Source organism: Pezoporus occidentalis, unplaced genomic scaffold (genome assembly GCF_034315485.1).
Source record: "Pezoporus occidentalis ecotype Australia unplaced genomic scaffold, CSIRO_AGI_Poc_V1 ctg4, whole genome shotgun sequence".
In the NCBI taxonomy this organism is placed as follows: domain Eukaryota; kingdom Metazoa; phylum Chordata; class Aves; order Psittaciformes; family Psittacidae; genus Pezoporus; species Pezoporus occidentalis.
This window is the reverse complement of record NW_026915724.1, coordinates 5,420,622-5,432,351: the sequence shown is the minus strand read 5'-3', so window position 1 is coordinate 5,432,351 and position 11,730 is coordinate 5,420,622.

The following is an 11,730-nucleotide window of genomic DNA, read 5'->3' as shown; positions in this document are numbered from 1 at the left end:
CTTTGGTAACACAGACTTTCTAAAATCAGTTAAAAATGGCTCCACTTGGAAAGCCTTGTCTTTGAAAAGTGTTTTGGCTTTAAAAGTTTTCTCTAAAAACATGGTTCTGGCTTAATAGTCAAGGGCTGGTTAAAACCTGAAAAAAAAGTGTAGTGTTGTGCCTGGGGGGAATGTATTTGAACTTGTGGACTTGTCCTCTGTATTTTAATTCAAGTGATTGCTTCATAGTTTGGGTTGCTTCATAGTTCTGGAGGAGCCAAAGTAATATATTATCAGATGCAGATGTCAGTGGTTTAGCCAAAGCAGCAGAGTGACCTGGCCATATCACACATGAGCATGCAAAAGTAGGCCATGATGGAGTTCACAAACACCAATCAAACAAATGGCTACCACAAATTTAAGCAAGTGAGGACACATTAAAAAACTCCTAAATCAAAACAGAAATATTTAATAAAAAGGAAAATAATTGTTTACCTTGAAAAACACTTATCATCGTGTGATTTTTTTCCTTACAGAAGGAAAAACTGGTGGTGAGTGGGATAAAACGTTCTTGATGCTACACTGTTTCTCTACAGAGAGCAAAAGCCTGATTTCCAGTTCAGGAAATGGGGTGTTTCCTTTGTTTGCGTTTCCAAGCCTTTCTCTAGCTATTACTTTTTTGCTTCTGCCAGGTCCCCTGCTTCCTGCTTTTGCTGTCTGACACTTCTGACTGTTTCTCTTTTGCATATGACAGGTCTCTTCTGCCTCCAGAAACACACAGGTATTTCCATGTAACAATACTCTCCAGCCAGTTTTTCCCCACTTTCAGTTTCTGGGTGAGCTGTGTTTTTGGGCTGGGGGTTCATTTCCTTCCCTTTACTCCAGATGGAAGCATCGCTGCTCCTAATTTATAGGAGGAGAACCTATGGTGAGTAACCAGTTGCACAGGCTTCAGAGATGTGTCATCCCAACATCCGTTATGCTTTTGTATTATATTCACAAGCACTAAATGGTGATGTATGTATTTCAGAGGCCCCTGTAAATTTCAAGCTTGTATATATTCAGAATATAAATTATCATATTTCCTTCCTTATTTTGGAAAAGGTCCCATTTAATTGAAAAACAAGTCTTTCCTATTGCTTTTTTGCGATAACTCAAAGAATTCTCTATTGCCTCAGACACAATTTTATATTAAATGGCATAGGCTGGTTGAAAGCATAATGATAGCATGATCTTTTTCTGTTGGATTTTGTATTCATTTCTGTTACACCTAATTACATTTCTGTCATACTATAATGGAATTATCCCTGGATTCCATGCATTTTTTTCTACGTAAATTCCAAGTAACTTCTAAAACAGTGTAAGAAATACTTAATTAGTGGTACCAAAGTCCTGATAAATATTGAGCTTCTTGAGCTTCTCTCAAAATTCAAGTTTACTTCTATTTGCATTTAGATTTTTAACCCAGTGCTTGGACTTTGGAGGAGAATAAAAATTACTTTGCTTGAAGAATCTGTTTATATCAGGTTATTTGGTTAAGTATCCCTAGCAATCATTTCATTCTATAAAACTTTAAGTTATATTTTTCATTATATATATGTTTTAGAAAAAAGTTGATCTTCATCCAGTGTATCACTTAAGCACATGATTAGCTCTAAAATCCTGAGCAGTCTCACTGAACTGAAGCTGAGACATTACTTAAGTTCAGTGACAGTGAGGAGAATCTGCTGGAAATTTTGCACTTGAAACAGATATTATTTCAGCTCTGAAAACAGCACCAAGGACTTCAGCCTATAAGTGTATTACATTTAGTACTCCTACCAAAGTCAGGGGAAATCTTCATGAAGCAGAAAAGTGTAATAGTGTAATTATTCATTTGCTGGGAGATGGCATATTATTCTATTACCTATTACAATAAAATTGATACGTTTACAAGTTCCTGTCTCCACAACTTTGAAAGCAGTAAAATATGTGCTGTACTTGCTAAGTATATTTTTTTAATCTTAAAATTTTGTCCTTAAAAGTTTACAGAAAGTCAAATATTAGGGAAATATTTTCTCCACTACAATGATATCCATCTTCCCACAGAGTGTTTTATTAAACAAAAACATAGGGAATGATATTAGTGACAAACTACTACATAAAATTCAAATGTTTCCTTTCACTTTTATTTTTAAAATAATTTTAACTGTCATTAGACAAAAGTATTTTACGTTGTGATTTATTGGCAACATGCCATTTGTGATTTATATGCAACATGCTGTTTGTCTTCTGGAATGGTCTGGAGAAAAGGCACTCTGAAAGTACACATCCAGAAGATATGAATAACTCTAGTACCTCTCACTCGTTCACTGTTCATTTAGTGTTTGCTATTGCAGATGCAAAAATAAAGAATTTTGTTTAAAGTGTTGATGATCTTAGAAATGTCTGATTGTGCTAAACACTTGACCCTTAGCCTTCATCTTGAAAGGTTTTGTATTTAGCTTTGGGCATGTGAGTCCAAAGTGCACCGATATCTGGCTCCTACATCTTAGCACAGAGCTTCTCCAGCCTAGGGGCTGGGTGCCTCAGCTTCACCTCAAATCTTTGGGTCTGGTCCATTTGACAAGTTCTAAGGGTCATGCTATTGAAAGGTGCCAGACCAGTAGCCCTCAAGGCTGAAGTCTGCTGTGCATTAATGAAATGGCAGCTACACAGGCAATTGCAGTGCAAGATTTATCACACATCTTAGTAAACAGTGCTGCACAGAAGGAGCTATGTCAGTCCTGAGAAGGTGCTTCAACCATTCAGTCATTCAGCTTGATCCAAAGAGTCAGGATCCTCAATTCTTCAGCTTAGGCTGAGAAGTCCACTATTTAGTTGACATTCTACATCTATAAACAGCTACCCAGCTTATTTTGACTGAGGGACATTAGAAGTTCAACAAAACATGGCACTAGATTCCAGAGTACCCCAAACAATCAGAACAAGTCAAGTGTCTTTCCAAAGCCCAGCCTGCACTGTGGTCCTCCCTTGCTGAAAGGCTCCCAGCACTGCAACTCGGCAGTCAGCAGGTTATTGCAATAAGAGAGAATTTAAAATTCAAAGACCATCCCAATCTTAAAATGTCAACAAAACACCTGCTCTTCCACTGTCAGGAGGCCACTGCTGAAAGGCAAATGCTATTTTTAATCATGTACAGATTACTGTAAGGGAAGTTTAAATAACCTATGTTAATTTTTTGGTGTAAGCTTATAAAATAGTAAATACTTAGTCTGCCAAAGCATGCAGGAAACCTGCCTTTTAAAACAAGGCAGGAACAGATCCAGCAGATCCTTGCTGTCCTTCTTGTGACAAACAGGGTCCCCAACATCTCCGCTATCTGTCAGCCTGTCTTTCTGATGCATGGCAGTAACTAACACTAGATTAAAAGCAAATAGGCGATTTCCTCTGATGATCCCTTCCGACAGTGCTTGCAGGACTGAAATGCTTGTGGGCACAGGATTATTAATAACATATTTATTATAATTATTTTATATAATTATATAATATATATTAATAAAGTGCTGCAGGCAGAAGACTTAGCATTTAGTGCCAACGTACAGACAGAATCTGTTTCTCTTTAGATTCTACCTGACTCTTGTTGATCAAGTTTATCTAATATTTGAGTCATTCTTGCAGCCATTGCTGGCCCTCTGCATTATACTGTTTTGTTGGAAGCAAACAGTAAACTCCAGCTGTGGCTTGGGATGCGCAGGCTGGTCATTAGGAAACAATCTGTCACCAGGACAGTGATGTAGCAGTGGTAGAGGTTACCCAGAGAAATCAGGGTTTAGCCCACCCTTGGAGATTTTCAGCAGCTGGCTGGAAAAAGTCACACCTGACCTGTTCTTGAGTTGATAGTCCTGTTGCAAGTGAGAGTCCTCACTAGAAAATATCCATAAATTCATTTCAACCAGCGTGAAATATTTGCCCTTTTTGCTGACTCCTTATGATTACTGACATTAACAGTCTGCTTTGAAAAAGAAAACCAACTGCTAAACCAGGGTATTTAAATGGAACAAAATTTATTTTTTTTTCAGTAGTGGCTAAGAAAGAAGGAGAATGACTGTAGATTTTAATACTGGCATATTAAAATGAAAATATACATGGCCTCAGAGAACTACAACGGGAATGTCTCCCTTCTTACGAGCCCACAGAGGTTTGCACATATGGTAGCCCACTTTGCATTGCTTGGAAACTTTATCGTAACATTTGCAAAAAGTGATTTGTGTTTTGGGATGGTAATTCATTTTTTAGAAACTTTCTTTTTATTGACTGCTAGAGATGGGCTGAAGCCAGTTGTGTCTGAAATGAAACCAAAAGCCTCATGAGCAGATGGCCTAGCATGTTCAGTAAAAGTACTATCTGGAAATGTGATGTATTCTTCACTAATGAAGAACCTTGAGGACTATCCTCTCTGTTTTATCATCAACCTCTGAATGTGTACCATTCCCTCATTCTCACAGGCACTGCTGCAAATGAGAAATAACAAGTAGGAGTAGCACTAATAACTGAAAGTCATACCACACTTATATTTTTGTTCCAATCTAATAATATTAGATTTGGGGAGAGGGAGTGTCCTACTATTTAACATCACAAATACTTCTAAGGGTTAACTTGTCAATAGATATGAACTAGAATATAGCTGTAAATTAAAACCACATTAAATTAATATTTTGATATCACTTTCTGTTTTATTAGCATAGGACACCTCATATGATTTTTCTCTCTATTTATTCACTGTAATGGTGGGAAGGAAGAAAAGGAGGTATGGTTCTTACATGCTTCCAGCCAGTTTCAAGGTTACAGCTGCTTTCCCCATCCACTACTTTCCTCTGGTTAATGTCATGTTCTGCCTGGCTTCCACTGCCAGGTTCTCAGCTTGACTCCTGTAATGTCATTACCTGCCATTTCAACATAGATTATTATGTTCAAGATCAGGACATTTAGATGTGTTTTAATGTGTAAAAATGAACATATAGGTGTCTACAAGTAAGGTAGTAGTTAAACTCTCTTTATGGTCAGTGGAGACATTTCCCTTCAAATGGACAGGCATTACCGTCATTTAGCTCTGGCTCCACACATCGTAGCTCTCCAATGAGGACCAAGGGGAATTGGACAGATGTGAACACCTAAAGCAGATGTGAACACCTACGAAAGAACCCTAAGTTTAAGGTGTCTTAATATGGCTCTGAATCCCACCCTGACTGATTGCTGTACTCTCCAAAGAATTCCCACTCAGGTTTTCCCTCTTGATTTCTGCTGTTTTTCTGCACCCCTTGCTCCTACATGTCTTGTTTAATTCCTTGTTTTGTTGTCTCATCTAATCATTTTTTCTGGAACAATATAGTCAAAACCTGCTCTTCAACAACTTTTTTCACACCTGATATAACTGCTGTTCTGATAGCATGGCTCCCTCCTCCTGACATTAATTTTGACACAATAATATTTCTTCTTACCTCAGTTTCATATTTAACATACAAATATGTTTGTTTTTCTGAGGGAGGGAAATTCATTATTAAATTTAGGCTCTGTTAAAGAACAGTGATTTTGAGTGATTAGTGTTTTAGCTATTCATTTCTAAACAAATACTGCCTACAGTCTCCTTAACATGCCTGATCCTCAGGCATTCTAATTTTTAAGTCTTTAAAATCAGTGGAAGCTGTAGAAACAACCTGTCTCCTGATTTCTGTGAATAGTTTTCTCCACAGTAGTTTGTGACTGTGTCTATATGAACAGAACAATAATAAAACAACCAAAGAGCAGAGCATGTGTGCAATGTGAAGACACTGAAGAACCCTCATGCTCCCCCAGATGTATCTTCCTGAGCAAACATGAGAAGACTAGCTCCCATACAACAAAACTGTAGGCTTAATTCTGAGCTTCATTGTGCTGGTTTAAATCTGGAGTGATTACTTTACTCCAGCCTGAGATCAGAATCTGCCCTTATAATCAGTACAGTAGGCATATTGACCTCAGCCTTCTGGAAATAAACAAGTACTGTCAGGAACAGTCATCTTGCAGGGAAACAGACAAAAATACCTGACTTTAAACAGACTTTAAAAAAACACATCTCTTACGAAATCTCTTGAGAGCATGAGTTCTTTCGGTCTCCCAGTGCATAGCAAGCAAAGCAAGGTAAGTTATCTTGACATCAAGTCCTCGAGCAGAAGATCTTTTGGGGAGTGAACAAAGGGCTCTGTAGAGCCAGCCTTATAATCAGAGTCATCTGTAACCTTGAAAAGTACAGCTGGGGTTAGGGAAGGTGCAGAGAACACTTCTGTTATACTGATGTGCTTCTCCCAGCAAAGGAATCATCATGGCTTTAGTTTCAGGGTATTTTTAGTGTTCCTTCCTCCTGAGGGGGGTTCTATCATAACCCATTGATTTGCATGGAGCTTATTGTGAGATATAAAGGTGTTGGTTTTTTTTTTCCTTGAAGAATGAGAGAAACATACTTGCAAAAAATTTCATGGTTTTCAAGAGTTTTCCTTAATACAGTAGCCCTGTATGAATTATTCCCAGCAATCCTCAACATCGAAACAGGAATCTTTATCCTATGAAATAGTTACTCTGTTCTGGGCATCTCAAATAATTCGTTGACACTTTGGGAGTCATATGACTTAATGAGAACAATAAGCAAGTGACCAGACTGCCAGGAGAAAGAAGTCTGTATTGTAAACTATCAAAGCCACAAAACCACACAGAAATAGATTTTTCTTTTGTCTCCCCCTCCAGAAAACAGAACTTCCCAAATGTATTACTACAATTCTCAGAAGCCCTGACAAGACTGTGCTGAGTGACTGGAAGCACGGAAGACTCTTGCAATCTATTGGTGAGTCAGTAGAATTTTGAGGGGTGGCTGTGCTTGCTTCATATGCTGATACTATTATTTGTACTTTCTGCTCGAATCCATGATTATAAGTAGAACTGTCGTGGTTTAAACCCAGTCAGGTAACTCGTTCACTCACTTCCCCCCCTTTTCTTGCCCTCCCCCTGCTCTCGGAGGGACGGAGAGGAGAATCGAAAAGAATGCAACTCCCACGGGTTGAGATAAGAACAGTTTAGTAACTAAGGTGTAACACAAATCACTACTGCTACCACCAATGATAATAATGATAAAGGAAATAACAAGGGAAGAGAGTACATCATCTCACCACCAGCCGACTGATAACTCGCCCCCCAAGCCCGACCAAGCTCCGACCGATACCTCCTCCAACCCTGCAGTCTCCCAGCCCTTCCGGCTAACTCCCAGTTGCATCCTGGGCATGACGTGCTGTGGTATGAAATACCTCTTTGGTCAGTTTGGGTCAGGTGTCCTGTCTCTGCTTCCTCCTGGCTTCCCCTCCTCCCTGGCAGAGCATGAGGCTCACAAAGTCCTTGGCCAAACCAAAACATCATTGTTATCAGCTCTGTTCCCGAGCTGAAAGTCAAAACACTGCACTGCACCAGCTACCAAGGAGGAGAAAAATGACTGCTACTGCTGAACCCAGGACACCCATTCATGCAGTTTTGCACCAAAGCTCCCCAAATTTGAATTTTATTTCTATCTTAATTGTATTTGTATAAGGTAAACTAATGATGTACAGACTGGAGAGTAGATAGCTTATGCGTTTCATTCATGTGTGCTGGAAACAGAGGAGTTGCCCTGTTTTCCAGGAGTATGTGAATTGCTAAGAAGAAGAGGCATTGGATAGACATGCCCCCACCAGTATTTTCTGGCTGATATTTCTGAAAGAAGCAATTCTAAATCTAACATTTCATCTGTTTATTTACTACATTCAGGAGACTGGTTTTCTCAGTTGGTTGTTAAACAAAACAGCTGTGTACTACACATCTGTTTACAAAAAAATATTAGCAGATTGTGCAATGAAAGATTAGGGAAGCTTATTTTAATTTGAAATGAGATAATGGGACGATCTTAGACCCAGGATCTGATCCTGAATCTTTGTTTTACTCTGGAAAACAGTGCTGAGCAACTAAAGTTCAGTATCTTCCTACTGTCCTGCCTTATGGATCTGGTCCACATGGCAGCACCCTTTGGTCATATATTTTTGAAGCCTGGATAAAACAGTGACCAGAGGGCAACCCAATGGAAGATTTCTCACAATTTAGAAAATTAAAGCAAATACATTTATTCGATTTATGAATTTTTCAAATCATGGTTGAGAGGCCTAAGTGTGGGATATGAAGACCAGTGATGAGGAATGTTGGTGTGCACAATCTAAGCCACTACACCTTTTTCACCATGGACTGAGGTAGTCTAATTAACCTTTCCTTTGCCATGAACTAAACGTGTATTCACAGATAGTTATTGCCCTTCTGATGATATGAGATAAATAGCAAAGCTGCAAGAATTTGATAGAATATTTGAGCTTTCAGTTCTGATTTGAGCTTGGCTTCTACCTGTGTAGCTTTTCACTGTATTCTTCCATTTCTGCCACACTTTTTCGTGGGTTGAAAATAATTTCTTCATTTGCGAAGGGTGTTGTGCTAAAAAAATACTTGAAATGTGCTTTGAAGACGTAATTCACTGTGCCACTAAGTTAATGATGCAAAACCCGTTTGAACTAAGGCCTATCTGGGTGCTTTCTTTGGGGTGGTTGATTTGTGACACCTTCAAAAAGCCCTTTATTAGAAAGCTCTCAGCAGCTGTTCTCTGCAAATCAGAGCCACTGAAGAAAGCTGAAATACCAGTTGTGTTCAGATGGGTGTCAAAGAGGATCTGACAGAGCTTTCTTGGGGCAAGGAGAAGCAGTGACTTTCAAAAAGAAAAAAAACCCAACACAAATCAACACGTTAAATAGACAGAGATCAGGAGAGACCTAATCTTCTCCTGTAGATAAACTCTCTCCTTCAGTTGAGCTCTGTGAGCTCTCTTGCCTAAAAACTGGACTTCTTGCAACACACAAGGAGACGTATAATCAAACTGGAATGGCTTTTGCTGTGACAAAGTTTCCAGCCGTGTATCATTTCTGTATGATAACAGCTATTTTTTAAGTATGAAATTCATTCCTTTTTTGTCATGGAAAATTCCCACAACATCTCATTTCTCAAGGGTAATTCCAGGCACACCAAGTGAAATTTTTTTAAAGGAACATCTGTTTTCTCTCATAAATTATATGACATCTTAATAGAAACACAACTGGCCTGTATATACTTCTGTGCTTTCATCCATTAATTACAGAGAACATTAAGGTTCCATTTTACTGTGCTTTAAGTATCTGGTGCCAAAAGAAGCAGCAAGGAGAAGGGAAGCGTGATTATGTTGTTAGACTCAGCAGTCCCAAAATACTGATCAGCACTCATTATTGTCTGTTGCTTCCATAGGAAGCTAGTCTTTAATGTGCAACTCACATTATTAAATACATATATTTTGTCAAATATATTTTAAAGAAATATATAATCATAGTGTTTTGTCCCACTGTGCAGTAGTTTTTAATAATCTCAATTTATAAGAGCTAACAAAAGCATCCATGGTCTAAATTCAGCTAACTTTTATAACCAGCTTGGTAACACATCCAAGTGTAAACCCGATGTCCCTGAAATACCTGCAAAACTTTCTTGAATCCAGTAGTACACCAGGAAGAGCACTGCAGTCAAGTTTTTACCTTATTCCTGTGGTCATCCTGCTAAATAATGAGCAGAGGCTGAACGATCGGCCCTAAGGCAGTGGGAGTGATCCCTCCTTCACATTTGCAGTGACCATAGCCAAGGCACAGTGTTGAACATCATGTGATGGTGACACTTGACACTTCGACCTGACTTCCCACCCTCAGCTGGCCACAGCTGTCCTGGCCACAGGTCTACATCCAGGAGAGAAAAGCTAATGGTGGTGAGTATCTAAAGGTTTCTAAGGGAAGGCTTCCAATTTATTTGAAACTAAAGCAGCGCCACATTCCAGCATCTGTTTTTATGCTTTAAATTACCCTAAGTAGTTTCTTCATTTTCCAAAATTGCGCTTCCTTAAAATGCTTCCTATTACACTGTCACATTTTACTGTGCATTAAACATCTGGTATCAACAGCCTAAACAACAAAAAAGCATGATTATGCTGTCAGACTTAATAATTCAGAAATATTAAACAGCTCTTATACTATCAGGAGCTTTTCATATGAAATTGTCCCTTGATGTGTATTTTGCACTTATGAGACTTCGCACATACCAGCATAAGATAACAGTGTTCAATCTTTCATGTAACTAACAGAGTTAATTTGCCTAAATGAAATCACTTTATCAGCTATACTGTTGCCCTGCAGAAACCAAGGGATTTCATAGTTTGTTAAAACATACCAAACTGCGATCTGGAAAATGGGGGCGGGAGGGACTTCTTCTGTGCAATAATAGATTAGGAAAGCTATTTAGCCTTAAGCAAACTTGAGAGCTATGGAGGCTGAACCATGTGGAAGGAGACCATAAAGCTCCTTGCCTGTTCAGTAACCAAATGACTGCTGCTTAGTTAGCTGTAAGCTTCAGTTTGAGACCTTTTGCTCCCATATTTAATTAAAACATCATTGTCATCTTCTGTGAGTACTGAGCTGTAATACTGCAGGCCTATTCAATATCTGTTTCTTAATTGGTCTTAAATAGGTTAATTGCAATTCAAAGAACAAGTCATTACCAGTGGGATGCAAGTGTATGATGCAATGGGACAGAGCATGAGCTATTGGCTGGAATGCCTGATGAACAGCATAGTTATTATTTTAAGGTTATGGTCGGAAACATTTTTATTACAGAGATTTCCAGAGTTTCTTTCACCAGCCACCTCCTTATCTTTGCTCTGTGGGATCTACTGCCACAGCTGTTACAAACTTCATGTCCACTGCTTGTCTGCTTCTGTGCTTACAAAAGGGCTGGGAACCTTTCGATGAATGGCACACCACCAATAATGGGGGGTTTAAGAGACTTTTTTCTTCTCCTTAGTAATTAGATGCAGTCTTGAGACAACAAACCCCATCTAATTCTGAGTACCTGTGAAGTCTCACTGCCTACAGAGAACAGCTCTTGAACCCTCATAGGGTCCCTGGGGCATCTGTGTGAGAGTGGTATGAACATGTACCAAGGATTTAATGGCACTGTCATTACATTACAAACACTGGTACTCAGAGCATTTCAAAATGATACCATAAGCATTTTCTAACTTTTCTAGTATCACTTGACTGAATAACTCTTTACAGATTTGTTTCCCAGTTATACCAACAGGTGCTATTAATATATTAATGCTTCTGTGAGGTGGGCTCTAGATAGCCAGCCTTTTCAGGTAAAGTCCTTGAAGTAATGTTGAATATGGAAAACATACAGTTATGTAATCCTTAGAAAGGCAAAGTAATTTAGGCATTCAACTAGGTAGGTACAGATTTTTGCATGAATGTTTTAAGGAAAGTTGAATTTTTAATTCTTTTACCAGCTTCTATCCTTGCCAGGCACACAGTAACCTCCCCTGGAAACAGAACACAGGATAATGTAAATCTCTTCAATAGGCAATGAGAGTACTGTCTTCCCCAAATAACCTGAAGCACCAGAGGCTAGCATGTTCCTTGGCATAAGGAAAAAAAAGTCCTGACCAACTTGTCTGGCATTTGCCTCTATCTTCGTTCACCTCTGCTTCAACCTAACAGGTTGTTGTGCAATCGCACCACCTGGCCTCTCAATAGTCCTGGGAATCACAACAATATTTATTCTGTACATTTCAGGGTTTTATACTGCTGCCAGAAGTCCTGGCACTAAATG